The sequence below is a fragment of the Motacilla alba genome, chromosome 4 (assembly GCF_015832195.1).
Source record: "Motacilla alba alba isolate MOTALB_02 chromosome 4, Motacilla_alba_V1.0_pri, whole genome shotgun sequence".
In the NCBI taxonomy this organism is placed as follows: domain Eukaryota; kingdom Metazoa; phylum Chordata; class Aves; order Passeriformes; family Motacillidae; genus Motacilla; species Motacilla alba.
The window spans coordinates 37,261,189-37,287,789 of NC_052019.1; the positions used below are offsets into that span (position 1 = coordinate 37,261,189).

Sequence of the window (26,601 nt, forward strand, 5' to 3'; positions counted from 1 at the left end):
CATGTGTGTTTCAGTTTACTCTGCTGAGATGGATAAAAGCTTAGAGAATGACACACTAAATCACTACAGAGCATGCTGTGAGTGAAGTATAGTAACTATAGTTTCAACATTAGGTTTTCTATGTTATAATGCATATTAGAGTAAAATCAAATTTCTGTTTAATTTCTTCATGTTTTTTTAAAATTTTGTTGTATAAATTTCATTTTATAAATCCTAAGATTTGTGGTATTTTATAGGTTTCTTCTGACTAGTTTGCTGCCATGTACACAAGTAGGACTTTTTTCTCTTTAGCATGGTGCTTCTTTTGAAGTCTAGCTGTTCTTGAATTGATTGTTAATAAGCATGATATCCCCACAGAGCTCAGTACTTTACTTCGGGCTAATTAGTGAAATCTGGAGGTTAAGTGTAGAAAGTCTTATCCTGTGGTATAGAAAGAGTTGAATTAACCAATTGTGTACATTAGCACCCTAGTGGGAAAAATTCTGCAGTATGATGCTTACTAAAATTCAGTGTGTATGCATCATTTCAGAGTGTGAGGTTAAACATCGTGTCAAATTTTAAGTGATCAGAGCAGTAGCATTATGTTCTTGTGCTACTAGTAGTCCCAACTGTTAAAATTCAGAAGTTTTTGTGCTCGTTGTTTGAAATCTATTAGCATCTCATGCTGTTATGAGTTACTACAATTATCTGAAATAGATAATTATCTAAAATAGAATAGAATAGAATTCTAGGAATAGAATAACATGTTTTGTGTGGCTTTAGGCAAATTTTGATACAGCAAATGTGAACCATGAACTGTGGCATCCAGTATTTTTTGTCTAAAACTGAGGGTGTGTTTTTTTAAGCCCATTTGTTGCTTGAAATAAACCCCCGTAATAATCAAAATGCACAACTTTTTCAATGGCTGCTACATTTGACTACATTTTTTAAGGTAAATATTACTTTTAAATTAAGAAATTTAAATATTTAGAGGGTTTTTTAAAATTTATTCTTATTGAAACATGGGAAAAGTGTATGATCTATCATGTATGCATGATGTTATTATCTTGACCTTTAAAAGCAGAATTGTTTTGTACCTTTTGGGGACATGTAGCAAGAAGGTCTAAAATACATTGACTTTTTCAATTATTTTTCAAGCTTCAATTTGTTAGTTATTGTAAAGTCTTGTGACACAGTAAATTTAATTTTTACTTCTCTCCAGTGTTTTGCTTTAAAAAATGTGCCTATTTTAGTAAAAGAGTAAGGCAAACTGAAGTTGATTTTATCATTTTCCAGTTCTTCTTAATTAGATATTCTTGTGGTTTTAGTTTACATTTGTCATCTGGTGTTAGCCAGAAACCTTTCATTATATGTAGTTAGAATAGATGTTACATTTTAATGAGAAAACTGTATAAATTGTCTATAGCTAATGCAGTTGAAAAATTGAGTGGTGTTTAATGACACTATATATGATTGGAATTGCTGTTTATCTGATAGATGGTGCATAACTTACCTCACCTGCTGAGTTGTGTAGAGATGAATTTATAATAATTTTTTTATCCACTAAGGCCTGTCATATCTAATGCTAAATGATCACATATGAACCTGAAATTTAGGACTATAATTGTAAAATGTAAAATTATTTCCCCCCCCCACTTTTAATCTGAGATGAAACCATGCTTTAAATAGAGTGACTCACATTATTATGTTCCAGCATTGAAATGCTGAACAGTTTTCCAGAAAGAAAACTCATGGCAGAGCAGGTTTGTGTGCTGCCAGCAGCTGGGCTCTGGAGAAGACACTCACTGTTAGGCTGTTGACTGCTTCTTCTCTGAAGTGGCTGGAGATTTTCACTGTTGCATCTAAAAGATTAAAGCTACTCTTAACGTTGAGTTTTGGTGAGTATGTGGGAGGCTATTTGAATTTTTTCCCTGAAGACAGTAGTTCAAATACTCCTGCAGGAATGGGAATTGGTCCCCTTTTAACTCACGCTGTTATTTGTTGCCTCTGATTGAAGAGTAAGACGGTAAATATTGCTCATCCCAGCAGGCAGCTGGAAGACAGACAAGAGCATCTCTGCCAAGCTGCCAAAGATTTCAGCCTGAGGAATGAGGAGCCAGTTGGCAAAGTGGTAAATGATTTGGGCTGATCTTTGCACTTACTTGTTTGCAAAAGTTGAGATGTTCTGAATTGAGGGATGGATTGCAGGAGGGTCCATTTTAAATCCTGATGTTAGGCAGGATCTGCCTACTGTGTGAAACTGGTTACTGGCAGCTGGGTTATTAAGTGCGATTGAAAAAATCAGTAAAGAAAAAATATAAAAAATGAAATTCCATATGTAACGTATCAACTATCCTTTTATAGGAGAGAGCTCTGGTTTTCCACAGTTGGGCATGATGTGGAAGTAACTGTGTGATTTGACACGATGTCACAATGTTTCCAGTGGCAGTTTTCATTGCGTGAGGCTTTGAGCTCTGGGAGGCATAGAACTATAAATAAAATGAAAACTGGAAACAAAGACTTCATTTTTCTTGCTAGTGCCAGCATGGGGAGAAATTATCTGGTAAATTAAAAGAAAGGAGAAGATTTTTTTTTTTTCCTGCTGGGTTGCTGAGTCGCAGCAGATAGTTGCAATTTTGAATCATTTTAGTGTCACCCCAACCATATCCCCTAAAAACCTTTTTTGTTTTGGCAGTGGTTTGAATTGTGCCTATCTCATTGGGTTAGCTAAATTGTCATGTGTTGTTTATAATGTTCTGTATCATTTTTGTAACAGTAAATTTTTACAAATGTTGCCTTGTAATGCTTGTTTTTTAGAAGAATTATTCAAGCTGCTTATTTTAAGCTTTGTATTCCCTCTTTATGTACTTCTGAAAGTTAGGTTTGATTGCCAAAGTATATTTCAATATGTAGGAGTTCTAAAGTGGTTCAAAATTTTGCACTTTTGCAGCTGCCACTTTCCTGTAATCTTTGGATACTTTTGTGTTTTATTACCAGTATTTTTACTACTCCTAGGCAAAGAACTGTGGTCAAGGAAAATGTTATTAGTCTGTATTGCTGACTGTGAAAATGATGTTCTTGTATAGTTGAGGAAGTCGAGTCATTTATGCTTTTGACTCTTAAGTTGAAATTTACTTTTCAGGTACTTTTTCAAAGAAAAATACTGTACCTATTGTATTCTTGTATACATGAGGAGTGGTTATTAAAAGAAGTTCAGTCTCTTCTGATATTAAGCTGCACAGGTGTGTTACAAAAGCAGGTCTGCCTAGTGTCTGTGTATCAGAAGAAGCAATAGAAACAGTGAGAATGTGTTGTGAAAACTATTAGTGTAGATAAGGATTATGCCTCTCCTAAACAAATTCAGGTTTTCTAAGGAAAGGTGTGAATATACCAAGATCACATAAAGACTGGTTTGAGATGGGTGGGGGTGCAACCTCTTTTCCCTTACAAATGCATGATGAAATGTTGATGATGATATGGGAGCAATGAGAGAGAATAGATAATGAGGAAAAATAGAAATAGCCTTAAGTTTTGTATTTAATGTGGTAGTTAATCATGTCTACAGCTAGTTCACTAACTACTTTTAGTAAATTTATGGGTAAAAACTCAGATTACATTGAAGTACAACGTGAATATTTGTCTCCGGACATTCTCCCAAGTACTAATGATTTCAATTTTTTTCTCCCCTTAGATTGAAACAGTGTATATGTTCTCTTTTAAAGACCAGAACAAAAGTGGCAGGAAAAAGTAAGGCAATAATGAGTTACAAAGTGTTACAAAAGGATGAATGACATTCCTAAGGGAAACAAAGTAGGAGGGCAGGGTAAAGGTCATTTAAATGCTGGACAGTAGCAGCTATTGTCTGCTGGGAAAAATGAGGGCCAACAGAAAAGCATATTTTTTTCTCAAGAGCCTGTATTCTCTGCAACAAATATTCAGAGAAAACAAAACAAAATCTAACCTTCAGCATTCTCCAAAGTGCTTCCTTCTAAGACTCCAAGCCTTCGATGCATCTGCAAAATAGAAAGCTATTCCCAAGGAAATTAGTTCTACTTTGACTGCATATGTTTGTTTATCTAATGCATTCAACGACATGTTATGAGGCATCATAAGGAAAAATTGTCATGTGTTTTAATATTTCCTTTATTTTTCTTTCTTCAGTGTCCAAAACACGCTTTATATTAACATAACACAGTAAGTCATTATTGCAGAAAGCTGCTGTTCTGCTTTAATGTCAAGCTGCTAATGAACAAACTTGTGCCAAAATATGAATGGGTACTAGCACTTGTTCACCCAGAAGAGAATATTCTGCCTGGCTTCTGGTAGCACTGGCTAACTAAACTGTAACTTTACATTGCTGATTAGTTTTGGGAAACAGAAGAATAAGAGATATTTTTTTGTTTGTTACAGGTGTGATAACATGCACAAAATCTGCTGTAGTAGGGATGCTGACTACCAATGTAACAAGCAGTTCCTAAGAGGAGTCTGTGTGCATTGCCAGAAGTGTGTTTGTGAGCATTTTAAAATCATCACTTGTGACTTTAAAAAGCATTTTGCAAGCTATAATGACAGTCATTATAGTGTGTTAAATAATTTGGAAGTACTGATTACTTTTTCTTGGATTTCCTGACATAATTCATGAGGTTTTTTTGGAGTATCTGGAGTCCTACTGCACATCTGGAGACAGCTGATTTCTAATTCATAGATCCTTTGAAATGCTAATACAAAAATGGTATATAGAAAATAGCTAGGCTGATGGACATTAGCTTTTCCCTTTCCATTTGCCTGCCTCACAAACTGCAATCCAAACTATGAGTCAGGCTTCAAAATGTTCTGTCAGAATGAGAAAGTATTGAGCACAATGAATTTAAATGGTGCATTTAATAGTTTGGAAGGTTTTTTTCTAATGTTAACTGCAGTAGCGTTCTGGAGTCTGTTGATTATTCAACACTGGAAAATACATTTGCAGAACATAGTTTTTTTTCCATAATATTTACTTTCAAGTAGAATGTGGAGGATGACAGGAGAGATGTGCACATCCACTTTTTGTATCAATTATTTTTGACAACTAGGAAGGGTCCACAGTTGAAGGCTTTAAGTCTTAGTGCTTCACTTTTAAAGTTTAGTTTGTGCCTGAGTTTTTACTGTTGAAAGTCCAATAATGTGTGTATGGCTGGTCACAGTGTTTGAATCAAGTCTCAGTTACTCACATGAGGAAGTGCAGCTCAGTCCATCTTGAGGAAGGAACGAGTGAGACTGTCTGGGAAGGGGCTGCTAGAAAATAATCCCCCAAATGTTTCCCATTCAGTAAAATTTGCATATTGCAGCTGGTTTCTCCGGGGCCAGATGTATTTATATGAGATTATCTCTAGCTAACTAAAAACAAAAGTCTAAGGAGAGAACAGATGTTGTATGTCTTAAAGCAAGGGACATTTGATATGTGCCCATGGGATATAAATGGTGCTTTGTTCTAAAAACTTGTATTTGAGGTTTTTTTTCCTAAAATTGCTTGTAAGCCTTCTTTTCTCCTTCTCCAAGATATTTAAGTGGTAATTTAGCTGATCCACTCAGATAGGCAGGGCCAGAAAGGTGCTGTGAAACGCAAGGAAGGAACTGGGTTTTGTTTTTTTTCCTGCAAAAGCCAATACTTTCATCTCTTTCCATTGTAAAAGAAGATTGAGTTTAATAGCTCACATTTGACAACCGCAGTGCAAAGGTTGATATGACAATGCTACTTTTTGTGATCCCATCAATATACTGTCTCAAGCATTATTGATAAATTTGCTCTCCTCATCTGTTTTTGCTTTTGAGTGTTTAGAAAATAAATGTTCCTCCTGTTTACATACAGATAGAGCATCATTTGGTCTCTTGGCTAGCTGAGTACTTCAGGTGTTCTGTCTCAATTAGTGGTTGCATGATGTCTTTCTTTTCCCCAGATTTCTTAGATGTTTCAATATTAAATCATAACATGTTATCCATTCGTAAGTCTACAGGAGTTTCCTATATGGAAAAGTCCATTTTTGTTTGTGCATTTTACCATGTTGATGCTTGCCATCACTGGTACCTCTTGTATGAAACTGAAGTACAAAACTGAGTGTTTTGTATTTTGGAAAGGAAATCCAGAGAGAAAGGAGCAAAGCAAGTCTCTTTAGGTTGTTGACTTTTTGTCTCTCTGCAAAATGGAAGTTACACCACTCTGTCATCTCATTGAGGCAATTTTGCATATTTATGAATAACTTAATTTTGTTTAATTTAATTAAAGCTTTATTAAGGAAAACTGAAAATTGAGTATTCTGGGTTAGTCAAATGAGTAAGACATCGAGATTTATCATCACTGATTAATGATAAGAAAACAATGTCATACAGTCTCCTCTCAAGAAATTTAAAGCAGTGATCATATAATACGATCAGTGATCATAATACAGACTGTGTTATGATAGGGGAATTATGTGAAGTTCTGCAAGCATTCTCCAAATTTACTAACTTGGAGGACTTGAGTATGTACTGGCTTTTAATCCAAATTGTATTTGAAAAGGAGAGACAGTAGAACTGCCTTGTGTCTAAATGTAGGTTGGTTCCAGTACTGAGGTAATGAGACCAGCTTTTCTGTATTGCTGGAGGGGTTGGTTTGTTCAACTAAAATGCTTTTCTTCTTCAGATCCCAGTATGACACCAATAGGTAAAATGCAATCCCTCTGTTATATGTATTTCCTCTGCCTTAAGAGAGTGGGCTTTTTTTGAATTATTAGTTTTCCCCTGTTGCCTGAACAGATGAAGTTAAGCATGATATCTTAAAGATTTCTGTTGGGTTTTTTTATCCCTTTGGTAAAAAGGGAGTCTGTGTGTGGGTGGGGGAAGATACTGAGATGATCTGTGGGATGACACTTGTTGAGCCAGTTACTTGGCTGTCAGAAATTGGGGTTCTTATCAGTTCAGTTAATGCAAAATATGAAATCTTTGCATGATTTTTCAGTCTGAAACCAAGACAAAATACTAACACTTACTGAAGTTAGTCAGAGAAATTTCTTTAGATTCAAATCCTACTTTTTGTTGAAATGTGTCTTAGCAATGTCCTTTCTCTTAAATATAAAAACAGTGTATTAACTCTGTGGAGGGATCTCCTAACTTGCCCAGGGCATGCCTTTCCTGTTGTCACTCTCTCATTTTTCCTACTACCTTTTCCATCCTTTATTTCTTCAAGTTCTGGATCAAGTTCCGTATTTTGTAAATATTTTAATAAAATAAATTCAAATGCTTTTTGGCATAAAGCCTTCTCTGTTCATAGTGCAGTTTTCTGTGGCTCTGTGGCATCACTTCACCTTTGGATGAAACACAACAAAACTGAGCTTTTGATGCTTCTGGAAGGACTAGTTGAGCAGATTGTTTTCTATTACTTTGTCAGAGCAGTTGCTGAACTCTGAGGAGATAGATTCATGCTCAGTTGGTCTGGGTGTGGAGTTCTGCTATGGAAGCCTCTTCTGGTCTCAGACAGATTATTCAAAGCCTTTCCCCACTCCACCTAGCTTAATCTACCTGTGTACCTGGAAACAACCAAGGTCCCAAGGGATTTAAATAAACAATATTTGTATTTAGTAATAAATGCAAGGCAGTAGGGAACAACAAATATTTGGAGTGTTATTGATGCAGAACTATTGTCTTTGCTAGAACAAACTAATTGCTGGATATAGTAAAAAAAAAAAAAAAAAGAAAACCTACACCCAAATACAAAACATCACTTTATTTGTTTGGCAAATGTTAAAAAAAAATAAAAGAAAAAGGAAGTAAATTCACATCCTTAAAAGGTAGAGGGTTAAACTAATAGCTTTAGAAGAGCTTTGTTTTGTTTTTGGGTTTTTTAATAATACTGAGTTTTTTGAACCCTTTATCAGAACGGGATTTAAAGAAAAGTTGTTCTTCCTCAAAGACTGGAAATGAGCAGGTTGAAGTGTATGGAGAGCAGAAGATTAAATTGAAGCAGGAGAAGCATAAAACTCTTAACCTGTAAAGTATTTAACTATTCCAGGGATGACCAGTTGTAGCAAAGATGTGAAGGGGAGAGCAAGTTTGGCAAGTCCTTGCAGTCACAGTGATAGTACTTAAATAGAGTTAGAGACATATATAATTTTTTATCTACTAAGCACCAAACAACCATACAAAAAGAATCTTGTTGCTTGAAATAGTTTGTGGAGGTCTGAAACTCATAGAAAAGTACAGATTTCTTCAACTTCTAATGTTAAAAGGTGAAATTTCATTGCTCTGTTACTACGTTCAGATTTTCAAGACAATTCTTTATATTATAACCTTGGTGTATGCATAACTATATAAAAACCCAATGAAAGCCCCCAAGGCAAAGTGTCTCTATAGAGGTAGATCCATGTTATGTTTTATTTTATACAGTCCAAATACATTCAAATTTGTTCTGACTAATTTTTCTTTTGAATTTATATTTTACTGATATAATCTCAGAGGACTAAAGCTGAGAAACTATTTTAGCATTCTATGTATTAGCATAATTTAATTTTAAATTTTAATTTAATAATACACAGTAAAAAAGGCTTAATATTTCAAGTTTGAGTTCTTACTGAGCTAACTTGGGTATCAAAATCTCATCTAAGGAGAAAAAAGCTAACTTCTAGGAGGCCTTTTAGTTGAACCTTTGTTGTACCTACTAATGAAGTATCATTACAGTGACCTTTTGGGAGTGATGTAATGGGAGAATAGTCTCTCCATGGTTATGTAAAACAAGTAGTTTAGAACATTCTGTGTTCCAAAACATCTGCTTCATTTCTGGAAAATCTGAAATTTGTCTTGTGGATGAACCAATAGATTATCACCTCTTTGAAGAGAAACTAGACTGGGATCCTTTGCCTTCCTGTTTGTGATGTGAGATCTTTCTCTAGAGGGGCGTTTTGAGTATAGGAAACAGTCCATTCTTGTAGAAGACTTTAGGTACGTCATGTAGGTAAGATTTTAAGTACTGTATTTATGTGTTTGTTCTTGAATTTCATTGGTGTGATAAGACACAATGTTTTAGAAACCACTACAGCCTGTCTGGTATTTTCAGGATGCCAGCCTGCTTCACTGACTGTGAAGCCACACTGATGTAATTGAAGGTAACAGTTCAGAAGAAGCAGTAAATTATTTCAGGTGAATGACTGACAAATTTGAAGCCTTTAGCTACAGCTTGCGAATACAAACCAAGCTAAAGTCAAAATGATGTCATTTATACCAGAAGCTGTTAAGGTGAGCTTTTGTTAGTGTGTGGGTAGTCCTGGTCCTTACTAAGAGCCAGCTAAATAATCAGTTGCTCCTAGTTTTTCTGATCTGCAAGTGTTGAGTGGTCACCCTGTAACATGTTTCACAAACTTGCTTTATTGAGGATAGGATAGGATAGGATAGGATAGGATAGGATAGGATAGGATAGGATAGGATAGGTGTGGTTTTCCCCTTTGTAGGGAAGTGGAGCAGTCACTGCTCAAGGAGCTGCAGGGTAGCTGAAGTCTGGATTTTGATGGTTGTCTTACACAGGTGGGTCTGCCTGTTACTGTCCTCTCAGCTCGGAGCTTTTTCATTAGAAGTCTAGGTTTGTAACTCCCTATCAAGGCAGATAATTGTATTTTACAAAGAGAATATAAGATACTGGACATTTGTCAGTAAATGAAGTGGTTGGTCTGTGTGGGCTGATCTGGAAGCACGGGCAGAGAATTTTCTTCCCTAGAAAGACCAGGTGAATCCCATTATCTCAGTTTGTGTGTTGCTGAAGCTGTGTTTATACTGTAATTGCTAGTTTGGTACCCTGCCTGTATGTTTGCTTTCTAGCAGTTTTCCCTTTACAGGCTGGTTAGTCTTTGTTCAACATGTTGAATATTAGCTAATGATAAACTGCAGCAGTCAAACCACTGAACCCAAGCAAAGGAAAAAACTGATCCTGTTCCTTTGTTCCTTAGGCTGTGGAAGAGTAGAAGACAACCTACCTTATTTCTCCAATTCATGAACATGTAACTTTCTTGAAAGGAATTTCAGCTTTCCGTCTCCTTTTTAAGGAGGTTGCTGACTCTCACTGGATTAAGATTTAGGCCTGTACCAATACTGGAGTGACCTGTGATGCCTCTTCATCCCCTGTGTTAACTGGCCCCATAGTCTTTGGGGTTTGCCTGTGTCCCTTACCACTCCTATGTCCCCTAGCAGCCATCTGGAACAGGGACTCTTGGAGCTAGTGTCAGATTATCCATGTGCTCAGTGAGCAGCCAGCAGCCACAGAGAACCGGGCAGAGGATGGCACTAATGTGGCACTCTGCCTTTTTTTGTTCCTGCTTGTTTTAATGCAGCTTGATAGAGAGAGGAGTGGAGCTGGCCAAGACCACAGGGATTCCTATTCAAATGTAACCAAGCTAAAAATTGCTTTTGGCTCCATAAGAGACATGGAAGATTTCATACAAATCAGGGTTTTTTTCCTGTAAAGTCATATTGGATCTTGGAATTTTCATCCACATTATTAAGCTTTATATTCTAGCTCATGTTTAGAGCAGATGTTAACAATAACTGTTGCCATTGAGAGCAAGATTCCAAAGTTTGTGGGGCTTTTTTTATTGTTGTCTTTAATATTTTAAAAGAAAATAAATTACATGCTTTTAAAATACATCCTGATTGGTAATGATGACAACACTGATTTCTAAAATGCTGTTCATTTGGATATGTTTTTATGCTAAACTCCTCTGTACAGTGTTCAAAGACTCATGTTGAATTTAACAGAACATTTGAGTCTGGGTAATTTTAGGGACAATGTTAGAGATATAAGTAAAGGAAATTTAGGAAACCAAGCTGTACTACATTTTACAAATCTGGAGAAGCTTTTACTTGTAACTAGTTAGCAGTGTATTTGCAAGGGCAATTTAATACAGTGCTTTGTTTACTTGCACCAAACAATGTAAGTACATTTTAGAAATGTCTTTTTTTGTTTGGTTAGTTGGTTTTAGTTTGTTGTTTTTTTTGGTTTTTTTTTTAAGGAAGGGAGAGGAGAGGCCATGTCTGACGTTTCATAACATCTAAATGGTTTAATTGGAACACCCAGCAGTCAAACCTTATGTTACCAAACTCTTGAGCAGTATAGCTCTGCAAAAACAAATAGGAAGATGTATTAAGCACTGCCAGCTGAAAGTTTAAAAACTGCAAAAACAGTGTGATGCAAGGAGCACAGGAGATACTGTCTTACCATTTTTATGAAGAGCTAATTATTTACGGTTTATCAGGAAGTTCAAACTAAATGTAAGCTGCTAATGTAGACTTAAAAACTGAAAGGAAATTAAATTTGAACACCTGAATAATGAGATAATGTGTTTTATTTCCTTTAGGCAATGTAATAAATTTGCAATGTATTTTGACTGATGTGTGGATGATAAATGAGGTTTGCAGAAGTGTGTGCATGAACATAGCAGAATACTTAGGAGCACCATCGTGTCACACCAATTTTTTTCTGAAGGATAGGATTTTGTTTGTACTGTGGGATGATCACATTCATGTCTAACCAAAATGGAGACATTTTACAAGAAAGTACCTTGATATGTGCCAGAAGAGACTTTCCTTGGTGTTCCCCAAAAATGTAAATAAAAAATGAAGACATGCTTAAGACACTATTTTGGGTATTTTTTCTAGCTAGACCTTATATATTCTTAATTTTTTTAAAATTGCCTGGAAATTATGATAGATAATCAACATAATATTAAAGAAATTTCCTCTGGTTTTGTATTTTAACTGATATTTTGGAAAAAGAACAGTAGTAGCCTTGCTTTTGCATCTCAACATGTGTTTGAATAGAGAATTGGTGGCTTCTTTTTTGTGTTTAGATTTTCTCCTCAGTCTGCAAAGTTTACAGGTTGAATCTAGGGTACTGAAAAAAGTGGAAAGTCTTAAAGTTTTAGTAAATAAGGACTCCTGTTACAATTATCACAAAAAGTTTTTCCCTTGGCGTTTCCTTCCTAAGTTATATAAAGACTGTTAAGGGACACAGAGAAGACTTCAGACAAACTTACTAATAGGGAAAAATTGAGTTGCCTGTAGAGGAGACAAGGCTTTGAAATACTGTTTTTCTGGTTTATTTTTGCACTTCAAGTCTCATAAATAATATTAAAGACTACTCAGTCATTGTTTCCAGCAACTCAAAACATTCAGGATGGTTAGGGGGAGGCCTTACAAACTCAGGTTTAAGGAAAAGAAAATGTCAAGATTGGAGGTAACCTTATTTTAATTTCCACATTTTGAAACCGTATTTGTTCTAGAGCTAAAAGAGTTTTGAATGTATTTGTGAATATATCAGGGCATATGTTTAAGTAACTGTAAAGCCTAGAGTTTTGAAATAAATACTAAAATCAGTCTCAGAATCAGAAGACTTGTCACAGAAACTGGAATTATGTGACTGAATTATGAAAGTACATGAAAATTGGATGCCATTTCTGTGTTAATATTGCACAGCTGCCGAACTTGTGTTCATGTGACTTGATTCCTCTTTGATATTGAGGAGATCTTACTTTGTGTGGTGCAGAGGCATTAGTGGTATCATTAATGTAACCATTCTCATTTGGCTAACCCCAGATTTCCAATTACCTTCTTGGAGTTTGCTTCTGGTATAGGGAATATTAGAATTTATTTTTTTCACTGAAAGTAACTGCAGATAGTATCTGCAAACAGTATCTTGTTATATTGGAAGGATTTTGAATGCATTTAGGAATAGCACTTCACATACTCTATATATGTATTCTTACAGTCTGGATGTTGTCATCCAGGATTCATAACTGATAGAGATTATAAAATAGGATTAGTGTGACTTTGTATGTGGGTAAACTTAATCTACTGGGAAAGGTAAGAGCTTGAATAGTATCAGAAGGAGAAGAGAGCAAAGAGAAAGATTATATGTAATTAGTTTTCAACTCTTTAAATAAATTTTTAAAAAGCTTAAAAATGGAAAAAATTATTTGCTGCTTAAGCTTTTAATGTGATATCAAGGAAGAAGTGTGTCAGACTGAAATTCTTCAGTACATTAGTCTTATTCTGAAGATCTCATTCAAGTTGTATTAACATAATGTTAATTTCTAAAATATAGATGTTTTATTTTAATTTTCTAGAATGTATTGAACCTTGTAAAGTATGATTGAAGTATAATTTCTTAGCCCAGCAATCCAGTAACTTTGGGCTGTCATAATAAAGTTCAAGACAAAGTATTGGTTTCTTATAAAAAAGGAACGTTTTGTTCAATATAAGCAACCCCTGATATATATGTTTGGTGATCCAAAAAGGGCAACTTCCCCAAAGCTTTAAAAAAAAAATTAGCAGTACTAATTTCATATAGCAAGTGGCAGAATAAAGGAATAACAAAATTCATACAAATGACAGCTTTTTGTAATCAGAAGAGTGATAGCAAATAACAGATCAAAGTTATCATGAGTGCACAAGTGCATTAAGAAGCATCTAAATCATTTTAGCATGGGATGCCAGTGAATATCTCCTAATGGATAAATTGTTTGTCTATCAGTGTTTTCAGTTAAAGACTTGGTGCCTTTCTGGAAGAAGTGTTCTTCTGCATCACAGCCTTAATGGGCTCTTTAGAAACAATCTTAAATATCTGCTTTGAGGCAGTTTGGGTGTAGACTTGCAACTCTGTCGAAGGCTGCAGATTTTGGACAGAATGATATGATATATATTGGTATTGCTACACAATACTTCCCAAAACTGTGTCTAGGATCACATCAAATCCCAAGCCTCAGCCATCCTAAAAAGAGAGATCAGAGTTGAGTGAATAGAGAAAAACTGAAGCATCAAGAAAACCTGACAGGAAGATTAGTTAGGAGGAACATGGATGGGGGGGGTTTGCTTATAAGATAATTTGTTTCACTTTGAGCTTAAGTAAGTGGCTGAGGAATATTTACCTTGCAGGATCACTGAAAGCGTGTAATGACAGTATGTACCAATACCTAATATAAGTGTTGTTTCACCATATGCAGGTTTTATATCTACAGGAATAAACATCCAGGGTCTTATTCAGGTCCGTATTTCTGTGTCAGACCAAGTCACTTAAACGTGCTGAGTGGAACAGTTACAAAGCTGAGGGCTGCGTTCATGTTGTTGTGATTCGTAGGGCTTTTCCTGTGTATTTGTGTTTCTTTTAAGAGAAGTTGATCTGTTTGATTCTGTATAAATAAGCTGCAGTCTCATACAAGAGCTGAATAAAACCAACTGCATTAGCAGTGGGCCTCAAGGTGCAAGCTGTCCTACCATAGTGACAAAAAGAGGTGGAGTTTCACTTTATTTTGAGAGTCCTGCTCTAGGAGTTGTCTTTCCATCGGGCCTTAGTGGAGTCTGAGTCCGAGAACTATGAAGCAGGATGATTGAATTCTGCTTTCCAAATATATCTCAACCAGTTGAGTAGCATGAATAGTTAAGAGAGAGAATTAAAGAGCTGTCAGCCTTTCATTATCCTATCTGATTCTTAATTCTTGGCTCCAGAGCAGTGCTTTCCCATAATAATGCATTATGGTTGCACTTGCTTAATTAAAATACTTTTTATTTAAATGAGAAAGTTGTACTTCTTGTAAGCTGTTCTTGAGTACTTATTTATGGAACATAATTTTTCTGTGCAAACCTTGTTAATGTAAGTAGATGGTTATTAATTTGTTTACTGTGGAGTCTCAAAGACAGGAAGCCCTTGTACAGTGGAAGAATATCATGAAACTAACTTCCATGGAATAAACTTTTAATGAGATTAACCTGTCTGGAGTAAGAACTGCTTTAATTATTTCAAAGAAAACACTGAGATCATGGTATGTATTGCACTTTACAACCAAAGGACTAAAAACTTCTTTAGGCTTGGAAAACTTTGGCTGGATTTATATTACAAGTAATCTGTAGTGGGAATGGATCCATAGAAGAAAACAGGGGATGCTAAGGACCTGGTGGCCACAGGCTCTATTTCTTCAGAGGTAATACTTTGAGTGAGTTCTACTCTGATTCCAGGGAATGTTTGGATGAGTAGACCACTGTTGGAGACAGCGGTAGTTCATATACATTATGTTAAGACTGCTTCAAAATGAAAGAGAAAAGTGTACTAGAATATGCTACTTACTAAACATTTTCATTCATATGATGAAAATCATGATATAGAATCATAAATTTTCATTTATGGCAAGGACACAAATGAAAGTTATAAGCTGATCTGAAACAGTTCATAGTATAAAATATAAACATAAACCCTCTTTGCTGTGGAAGTAAAATAGTAATTTTTCTTCAACTGGATGAAAGAATGGATTGTTTCCTTTGTGATTGTGTCATAGAAAAATGGAAAAAATACTTTCCTTTTTCAAATACTTGAGAGTAAAAAAAGCCCAACTCTTGTATAAACCTGTTTTTTTATAGATACAGAGACTCATGAATTGTGGTATAAGTCCAAGAGATACTTCAGATGTTGGTTTACAAAGTGACTACGAAATTCTCATAACATTTGGAGAGGTGAAGGGCTTTTAGTAAAATGCATATGAAAACAGAGTAGAATTGCTAATAAATTGTTGCTTGAAGTACAAAGGATGTGTATTTTGAAGTAGAGGACTACCTGCAAGAAGCAGCTTTGTGTGTGTAAGACTCAAAGGTTGCAATTTATAGACAGTGTCTACCAAATATGAAAAAAAGATGGTGGAAGATTTCCTGATGAAATAATATGTAAACATAGAGGTTTCATCTGTGTTGTGACAGCATAGTAATGATCAACCTGTTAGTGTCAAATTTCCTCTTCCACAATGAATGCAGACACAGTTGCTGGAACATCCTTCATTTAAGTAGTTTAACAGTTTCTAGTTCCTATGTCACAGTGCAATCTGTTCTGTTCATTGTAACCAGCTATTAATAAAATGGTAAGAATGCAAGTGGACTAGAGGAATAGAACTGGCATAAACACAATCAGACTATGACCTCCTTGGGCCCAAGTTCTGGTAACTTTTTCTGCAGTAAAAGACTGAGAGGTGAACAGGTTATCCTTGCAATGTAAGCCTCCTGTTGCCTAGCATTTCTAACGCTTCCTTGCCTGTCACACTTAAAACCACAACAAATGTTTTGGAGAAACAATTGCATTGAAAAGCTAAATGGAAAATCTTTATCTGTCTACCCTGAATTTTCTAGTTATACTTTGTGTATTGCTTATGCAACTCTCCCTGCCTCTGATGGTGGAGTTAGAGCACTGAGAGATTTTGCTTCATTTGAGCTGATAGTTTTTGTAAGAATTAGGCACTGCTGTACAGTGAAGGACAGTCTGGTCTAGAGCAGCTTGGGAGAAAACCTGGCCAGAGTGTGCTGGGGTTCATCATCTCGCTTCATTACTAGCTGCCATGTAAAACCAGTGGCAACTTTTAATGGAATAAGGGGTTAATTAAGATTAACACATGGAATATGGCTTTCTGCACTACTGACAGAGCAGAGCCAATTCATCTCCAGGGACAGGGAGAGCGGGGGTGGTGGGATAAGCTTGCAGAAGGGCTTGGGGATGCTAGTGCAGAAATCCTCACTGACCTCCCCTGCAGAAAGGAAGCCTGGGGAAGGTGGAAGTGAGGATGAAGGATGCTGAAGGAAGTGAGAAACACTGAGCATGAAGGTACAGGATAAAAAAGCCAGAACTCAGGGAGGGCACTCAGGTACAGTGACAGCAGATGGGAGTGTGGTGATGCAACGTACCAATTCAGACCTCATAACTCAAGACATGCAGATCAGTTTGGGTTTTTACAGTAATACTTTTATGCTAAAAGAGATCCATTTGAACAGTATAAAATGTGAAGCATTATCCTTTCTTGTAAGCACTATGTGTTCAAGCCTGTTTGACTAGTACTAAACTGAGCAGAAGTTTGTCTACTGTTTGCTGTTTGTCTGCTTCTACAGACTGGATGAAATAACCAGGAAGTGCAAACTACAGCTTGTCACTGTATAAGAGATAAATGTTAATGTAGCATTCTTCTGGCTCTTTAGTTATAATAAAGAGCATACAGGAAATTTATCTTAAAAAAGATGCATCATTTCAGCTAGGATTAGTTGCCTTTTCAAAATGCTGGCCAGCTGCTTCATAAAAATCTTTTGCTTTGAAGCATGAAAAATCTAAAAGATGAGTAAGAATAAATAGCAAATAGTTTGTAACATTTACTCTGTGCGTGCAGTGATTATATATTTTTGTGTGCTACAGTGACAGCTAAGATTAGCACCTTTTCTTTTCTGCAATAGGCAAGAAGCTGTTTGAAGTCAGGATACTAAAGGAATCAAATTGATTCCCAATGTCTTTCAAGAAAGTGAGGGAGTTTTAAGAGAAAGAGGACATGATACCAGTTCTAAATCAAGCTTAGCAAAAGTTCCTCCAGTTTCTGGCAACAAAAGTTCGCAGGGAATACCTGAGAAGGATGTGTGGTGGTGATGTTGGGTTCATTCAAAAGGTTGAACAAGCGCCTGAGCATTTACAAAATAGTTGAAGTGATGGTAAATAAACCTAGAAACACTCTCTCAGAAGGTAATGGAATGTCAGATGCTATCTCTAGGACTGTAAAATCAAATTCAGACAGAAGAGATGCCTGTGGTTACTCTCATTTTAAATACCATTAACGGTGCCTTTGTAATTTTAGAGCTTGTACTGTTTTGGTGGGGAACAAATTCACACTTGATTGTAGTGGAAAGTATAGCATGCTCAGATAAAAAGTCAGGCCTGTCAACCTTGATAGGTTTTCATCCAAAAATGCAGCAACCTCTTAATTTGCAGCTCTGTGTTTTCCCATTGCTCAAGTTTTGGCAGCAAAGTATTTGAGAGATTAAAGGAACATTTCTTCATGCTGATCTCACCAAAAATAATCTCACCAAGTCACTTATTCAGAGTCATTTGTCCGCTTTGCTCCTCCTGTATCATGTTCTAACTCCTCACCTTCAAAGCTCAGTAAGATTTTGCTTTTAGCAATCTCATTTCTCATTTATTCTTCTCAGACTTTTTTTTTTGCAGTCTGTTTTCTCATCTGGCATTCCCTCACCTTTTCTTGTGCAAGAGGTAAATATATTCATTTACACATCACATTGAGGGAAGCTTCTTTATGTTTGTTTTCAAAGTGTAAAAACCTTTAGAACAGTACAGAGCATTACTCTTAAATTTTTATATTGTTAGTAAACCTTCTGGAATTTCTGAAGCTTGTGTTAAAATATCAGCTCCCTGAAACAGGCATAAGGGCCTCCTGTGTCCCAGGAATTTGTTGAGAAACTGAGTGTTCCAGTCTTCTACACTAAGTAGATTAAAGGGGTTTTTTTCTTGTAAAGTAAGCGAGCAGAATGTGTTTTTTAAAGTGATTTCTAAAGTGCTGTTGTAAAGTTCAGTTTGTGAGAGAATTTGATATATATGGTCGGAAAATGCATCTACTTTTTGAGTATTTATGGCTTCTGTTTAATGCAAAAAATGAAAGAAGCTAATGTATTCTGATTAGCCATGCAAAGGCTGGCAGATGACACAGTTCAATTTGTTACCACTACTCCAGCATAGCACAGCCTGGTAATCCGGGATTAATCATGGAATCTTTTCTAGGTGTTAGCAATGCCCTATGGCTCTATGTAGATTCCCTTTTATTTCTTCTAATGTGGTGAAGTTTTGTCTTAATATATGGAATAAAAAAAAAGGAAAAGATTCATTAAACCAAATGAAATGGAGATGTTTCTAAGCATTGCAAGATGGTTTCTTTCTCTGAGATTGCTGTTGATTGCTTTAACTGCTACACATGATACAGAAATCTCACCAGCTGTCATGTATGGTATGTCTGCCCCACTGACTGTGTAGATTATAGCAAGATGTTTTTTTCTGGATGTTTAGGTGATTTTTTTTTCCCTTTTGGTGACTGATAGAAGTTGTTATAAGGTTAGATGGCAGTTCAGTTAGTAGGGCAGATTTGCAATCATAACAGTTGCAGTTATTGATGCTTTATTTGTGGAAGGGTATATGAAGGTCTGTGGCTTCTCTAGCTGCCTCCCATTAAGCCAAAAGGAAAGAAAAGCATTCTGAGTTTATGTGAAAATTTCTCTTTGTTCTGGAGTTGGAGCTCAAATGGCACACATCTTGCTTGGGAATTAATTATTTGGCTGTTTAGACAATTGTGTTTATGGCTTTTTGACTGTGAAAGTAAATTCTAAATCACTGTATTAGAAGGATAAGTATGAATTTAGGCAGCAGCAAAAGAATGCCAAAGCTGTGTAATTTCCAGTTTATGTGGAAACTGAAATGAATGAAAGGAAGGGCTCCTGTAAGAAGGAATTTAGGGAAAGACTTTAACACTGAGATGGTCTGTATTTTGGTAGTGGTCAGAAGGGTTTTCTTTTATCTTGTTTTATGTTTTATGTTCATATAATAAGCAAAAAATGCAAGTCATATTTAAGAAACTCTTCACACCAGAAAGTTGTCACATTTCCTGCAACAGATTTTGGATGGGAGTGAGTAGTTGTGAAAGGCATTTACAGATAACTATGCAAAATGAGGCTTCTTGATAAACACAGAAGTACTATCTTGTAATCAGGTACTTTGAACAGGCAAATAGTTCTGTACTCTGAGCTTCATGGATATATGTATCTATATGAGACATACTATTTCAAAGTCTTTTGTTAGGTCTTTGTCAGGCTCTCGACCTTCATAGACCTTATCCTGATATTTTTAAATTTGTTTGCTTCTTTTCTCACTACATTTTTCCAGTTCACTTTCTTATTTTCTCCTCCTGCCAAAAAAAAAGATTGTCTTACAGTTATAAAGACACTTTTTTCAAAGTGTCTAGTGGCTAGAAAATAATAAAAGAACATTAGTGGATTAGTAATCAACTGCATCTGTTTTTCTGTTTCCAAACTTTTCTTCGAAAAGATGAAATTAATAACTGGGAGGTAATTTTCTGCAGTTTTGTAGGGGTAGAGGAATTTGGAGCAACAAAACTCAAAGCAGTCAGCATTCCTGCCTTTCTAACTTTGGATATTCATGGGAGTTTTAATAATGAGAATTTGGATATGATTGGGTAACATTAGATATATTCTAACATCCCACACTGAGACTTCTTCAGGGATGTACAGAAGTTAGAGGCACTTCAGAGTAGGACTAGTAAGTCCCCCTATCCAGTCTCAGAGTTGTAGATATACCCTTGCCAAGAGGGATGGATGTCTTTCCTTCTTGCAGCATGCAGTGTTCTTGTCTTAGAAGCCATAGGTACTATTACCTGTAAAGATAACACATTGGAAGTTACACTGCTAGGAGAATCGAAGTGCTGAGTGAACCTGTGCTGCTGTGCTGATATTAACTTCATGTGCTAAAAGAGATCAGAAGATCCATGCTGCTGAATGGTGGCACTGGGACAAGAAAAGTGAAGTTTGATGGAGACATCAAATGCCCATGAGTTGGAACATACCAAGAGAAAACCAATGAAGATAGTGGCACTTTCAGTTTGAGCAGTGGTGTTGGTGTAACAGCTTATAAAAGCAGATCTTTCAAACAAATCATTGCTTTTGGAAATAGCTATTTTATATAAACATCCTAGCTCTATGTAGGGCACACTTTAAGGTTTTGTTTAGATTCTTACCAGGATCCGGGGTTTTCAAAGCAAAAATCTTTTGTAGTAAACAATTAATCGAAAGGTTTTTAAAGATTCAGAATGGAATTGTTTGATGCAAACAAATGCAAATCAACAGCAATACAGACTTGCATTCTCTTCTGCATCTTGAAAGTCACCTCCTCAGTCTTTCTGGTGCAGAGCAGTTTTCTCATAATTCATTTTGTTTGCTTGTGGAAGAAGCAATCTTGAACATGTCAAGTGCATACAGTTAAAATACTTGGGGACATACTGTGTGCAGGATGTAATTATTTTCTCCTCCACTTTCTCCTATTTTTTGCTTACTTATTTTATTAACTTAGGGGTTCAGTGGAAAATGTTCAGAATTTTCTTTACTTAACAAGCTTTGGGAAAAGAAGTAGCTGAGAACTTTGCATTTTGACTAGGCAAAGAAAAAAGGCAGCATTCCAAAGACACACTTTTTATTTGGGGAAAAAAAAAAAGTGTTTACAAAGGTGTGACACAGAAAGGGACTGGGAGAAGTGCATTTGGAAAGCTTTGTAAATGTCCCTTCCTAACCTTCTGTATTATTAGTGTGATTGCTTAGGCCTTAAGGCAACATCTTTAAATTCCTTTCATTCTCCTGTATTCCAGCTTTTAATTTCAAAATAACTTTGTGGGAAACAGTTGCTCATACGTACATTAAACAACCTCATATTTGTTTCTGAACATCAGACAAGAAAAAAAAAAGCCAAAATGTTTTCTTCTAAAACCTGTTAAGACAGAGGAAGCAAAAAGGGCTTTAATAAAATGGCTACTTTAAGAAAGCCATTGAGAATTTACCTCAAAAGAGCACATAAGAATTGCTTACATGAATAAAGGAGCTACCCATCTGCTATAAAATATGGGTTTCTTGGAGGCTATGCTGTGAAATTCTACTGCAAGTTACCAAGAGCAAAGTTAGTTGGTAAAGTCCTGAATAGAGTCAGGCAAAGGGCTCTAGGAGCGATAGGTGCGTCAACTGGTATTAGATGGATGAAACCTTGAAAATTAGTAAAGTCTGCTAAAGAATTTTTAACTGCAGTTAATTAAGCAACAGTAAAAATGTAATCCTGTTTCCTCATTTATCAAGATCCTAAAATTTTTACTGATTGCAAAAGTATAATAAATATGTTGGCTTGATTTTTTTTTTTTTTTATTGTGCACTCTGGTATTTTTCCTAAAGTAATCTTTCTGCAAAATTATGATTGTTATATGGGTTAAGTTACACACAGTTGGGTTTCAAACCCTGATCTCTTTGATCAGGGTAACCTGGCTAGCTAGTTTCCTCTTGATGCTAAACTTCTACTTTCATTAAAATCAGAAGCTGTATAGCAAGTAACTATATTTGAATACAGCATTTCAAAACAACTACAAATTGCATTGTTTTAAGTCAAATGTTTGGTCTTTTGCTTTATGTGTGCAGAGAAAAATGAGATTTAGTCGAACTATATTGTAGGAAACCAGTAGAAATGAATATACTTACCAACATTAACATTGCTCACTTCTTTAATCTAGTGAACTATTATATAAAAACCCCCAAACCCTGGTTTACTGTATTCAGTACAGCAATAGTAATTTATATCAGATGTTACCAAAAGTTTGTTTTTGTGGTTATTACAGTATACTGGCAGCTTGATACAGCCTCCTGAGATAAAAATATCTTACTTTTTTGTCATCCAGAGAGCAGGACCTCCGAGACACTTTATCTGAAAAGATTTCATTTGTATTGATGACCTCTGCAGGCTTCAGAGATAGTTCTGATGGCAGAAGTACATAAAGTTGATTACGTTAACAAGTTAGTGTTGGGTACAGATGAATAACACTCAAGTCAGCCTTTCTTTGCACAAATCTGACCTTGTTTGAATTGTTCCTTAGATGACAAAAGTAAATGCAGGGAGCCAGCTTTTAACACTCTTCTTGGCTTATGGAAACACTTTGTGTTCTGGAGCTCAAAAAGAAACAGGGAGATTTAGTTTCAAATGTTATCGTCTCTAGGTTGCTCTGTCCTACAAAACTGAATATTTAATTTTTCAGGCCAAAGCAATGTACCTGTATCTTAACACAGGGAATGTGTTTCCTTCCTTTAGAAGGAAATCCAACTTGAGAAAATACATCTTTGGTAAAGTATTTTCATATGCTCTATGTCTCAAAATACATGGGAAGTTAAATGCAAGCAGAGAAGGAACAAAGGAGGCTGAAAGAAAATTGAATTACACAGATCAGGTGGCTGTAAATTAAGTCTTGAAACGACATACTGGAGCCAGTAAGATGAAAGAGACATAAAAAAAATACGGATGTGAAAGGAGATGATCTTGCAGGACTGGACAGCTTGGTAAAGCCAAAGAAGGCAAGAAAGCAAAAATACACTTTAAAAAAAGTAATAGGAAGGATGCATTTGAAAGATTTGAATCAGGAAAGCAATAATATGAAATAGAATACACCAGAAGATTAAAAGAAGCAATATTGTCCTTCAAAAGGTTTGAATGACTAAGAGTCTGAAGGGGAAATCTTAGGTTTACCTATACCTACTGGAGAATGTACACATTAAGAACTCACTTTACCCAAATCTGCCTTGCAAACAAGTTTTGGTTGCAAATATTTGCATTATGTTATCCTTATTTAAAAGCACCTTTCACTGGCAATCAAGTATGTCTTACAATACTGATGGTTTTGGAAAAAAAAAAGAATTGGCTGAAAAAAGTACCTCTGTTTCACTAGACTTAACGTACTTTCAATTGCTGTGTAATTTGAGATTTTTTTTTGTGGTAGTTTCTCATCTTGTTGTGGTCATTAATGTGACTCTTGGTTTGATTTAGGAACTTCATGGAAAGAAAACAAAAGTGTAGGTGAAGAAAAATCAATTTTCTGTCTTTTCTTGTAAGAAAGTTGCAAATAATGGATGTTAAAGATTCCCTCATGACATGGATCAACTTCCAGTTTTTAGATTTTCTGCAAAGAAAGGTAGGCCTAAAAACTGCTGCTGAAGTATGTGAACGAGCTAGAAAAGTGCTTTTGTCTGTCTTACTACCAACATAAGCAGTACTCCTGTAAAAGATACCACTTCCTGGCCTCTTGAAAACAGTGTCTAAGAAGCTCAGACAGGTGAAACCAGTGTAATTATTCTGGGTCAATTCAACTGGCTCATTGGGAAGCCCAGGCCACTTCCCAATCTTGCAGCCAGGGAACAGGGAATGCCTTGCTTGCCTGGAAAAGGGGCAGCCAGCAGCACTGTGTCTGAGAGGCTTCAAAAAAAACACAGATGTGGATGATCCAGTGTCTGTTCCATTCATTTCCTTGAGAGAGGGTTTACTAATTTTTGCCACTTTAGCTAATGTTGGTTCTTCAAGTGCAGTATGTACAGACTGAGCACTGTTTTGTGCCAGTGTAAGCATATTTACATTTGGGCTTCTGCCACCAAAACTCCTTTTTTAAAGGAAATCAGATCCGTGTTTCTTCACGGCATAAGTTTCTCTTGGCTTAAGCTTATGAAAAATACATACAGTTGCATATTGCCCATTAAAAAAATAAAAGTAATGTTCGAAATAAGGTGACTGAAAACCATTCTGTAGGTTTCTAAGACAAAATATCTGGGTTAGGAGAAGAAAACTGAGGAACCTGAGGTTCATGCATATGAATGCATATGCATTTTTTCATATTCTTTTTAAGCTATTTGTTTTGATGTCATCAGATATCATCTTTTTTAAAGGAATCTGGCATCTGAAATTTATGTGTATATCCATGCCTTTGCTAAAAATTAATTTAAACAGTTTGTCTATCAGCAGTAACACTAGAAGTTCAGATATTTTTGCATAAGGACTAAGGAAATAATTCTAAGAACCTGTTGTGTGGAGTCCTTCTGAATTTTATACTTTAACTTCCTAAAATGGATTTTTGTCTTTGTTTTGTTGTTATTGTTGCTTTCCTTACTCAAAGAGCTGCAAGGGTAAGTGGCAGCTGTAAACTAAAGGGTAGGCTGCATAGTTTTTCTTCCAAAGCCTTTCTTTCATGTTTAGCCAAGTGAGAGACATGGAGTGAAATGTAAACTCTGGCTCGGCGTGTCCTCATGGCCATCTCTGCTGGTGAGCAGCCAGAGGGGCAGAAGGGGGGCTGAAGCTGCCTAACCACAAGGGCCCGGAAGGCGCCGGCCGTGAGCCGCGGCTCCAGGTTGCTCAGAGGAGGAGGAATGTGAAGATGGTGCTTGAGGGCTCTTGATCCTGTACCCCTGAACGCAGCCCTCCCCATTGCACCCGCTCTTTCTCACTTCATCCTCCCTCTGGGACAGAAGGGAAAGCCATCCGCTTCTCCTCTCAGTCATTTAACTACTTCTCTTTAATCTCTGGGAGTCCAACTGGGAACTGTATGTTTTGTTGAACTTTGTTTTATTTGGAATTATGGACTGGAACCATTTCTATTTAATGTGGGAAACAAGCTTTGCAGAAACTCAACCTTTACACTGGGAAAGGAACTTCCTATAAAACATAAACAGATGTTTGTACTTTTGTATGCAGATTTGTTTGTGGGAGCCTTTGTGATAAACTGCATAAATGCAATATGGAGTTCTAACAATTAAATGATGACACATGAGTTTGATTGCTTTGACATGATGTGCACTGGTACTCCTGGCTTGTTTTGGTTTTTTTTGTAAAGAGATTTTTTTTTCCAACAGTATTTTATACACAAAGCTGATCTAAAACCTATTCCTCAGTGTGGGGACATAGAAAGCTTTCTCCAGGACAATGGTGAGATTCCTGGGAGAAGTCTAACTATTACCTCCAGCACAAGAGAGATTTCTGTATCCTGTAGTAGCCATAATTGCTTGGGGCCTGCTTTCTGTCAAGTAATTCTTGGCTCCTAATCCTTTTGTTTGGGTGTTTGTTTGCTTGTTTGTTATTGTGATGGAAAGGGATAAGCAAGCAGTGTTTCCTCTCTTGTTTAGTGGTGTGTTTCTTTTTGCTTCCTCTCCCCCAAAGTTCTCTCTTTGCACTTGTTCATACTCCATCTACACTGACTGCTTCCTTCATTCTGTCTGTGTACTCTGCAGAGAACATAAAACTAAAAAATGCACACACACACACACACACACACATATATATTTATATATAATTTTTTAATTCTTCTGTTCTGACCATTAGTTTTCCCCTCACTCAGCTGAGGCTCACAAATTCCCTACTTGGTGTCTTTTTCCGTATCCAGGTTTGTACAGAGTGTGCCATCGTAGTGCACTGATGCAATTAAGTGTGATCATGAAGAAAAATGTTAATTTGCTTCAGTTTGGAGATCACCAATTGTGAACAATTGCTTGGATCCTGCTAATAAGATATTTTTTTATTCATCCTGGAGACAATAGAATGAACTTTGATTTTCCTGTATTCAAATGTAAATCATACTCCTCTGTACCCATGTATATACACACATGGTTTTCCTTTGACTGTTTGGCATAGAAAAACAGGTTACTAGAGAAGTTAATCTTTAAGTTATTATTTATACATATGAGAAATTAATATGCATGGACAAAAGTTAAAGGTGTCCAAACAAATTGGATTATATTTAAAGATAAAATTTTGTTAAATGTGATATACATTATCAAAACTCTGTCTTCTGCTCAATGGACAGACTGAAAGTGATAATTCCTTCTGAGAATTACATTCTGTGTGACTTCCTGAGATATTGCAAGTGCAACTCCAATTTACAATCTGAGCTGATGGAAGACTTGAGAGGAGAGACATGCCATAGGGTAGATGTGGCAAATAATATTAGCAACCTTGAATTTCATTAAATTTTGCCTTTTCCATATGGGCTTGCATCAAAGATGTGAAATACTGTGCTCTGTGCGACTATAAAGGCTGCCTTTGCTTTGGAAAGACTCTTTTAGTAATGCAAGTTACTGCTGTTTGCATCATTAAGGGGGTAAGCACCCCTCCAGGTATTTAAATTTGGAGAAAAGAGACTTTGAAGGCAGTAGCCCTAACTGTTGTAGAGTTTTACAGCTCTCTCTTGCAAAATTTTGAGATACAGG

At 36.1% G+C, this 26,601-nt stretch overlaps 1 protein-coding gene across 4 annotated transcripts in view; it reads left to right on the forward strand.

Moving 5' to 3' along the window:
- SH3RF1 (SH3 domain containing ring finger 1) overlaps positions 1-26,601 on the forward strand; it is an 84,769-nt gene that overhangs the window by 24,051 nt on the left and 34,117 nt on the right. The gene's annotated exons all lie outside the window — the stretch shown is intronic.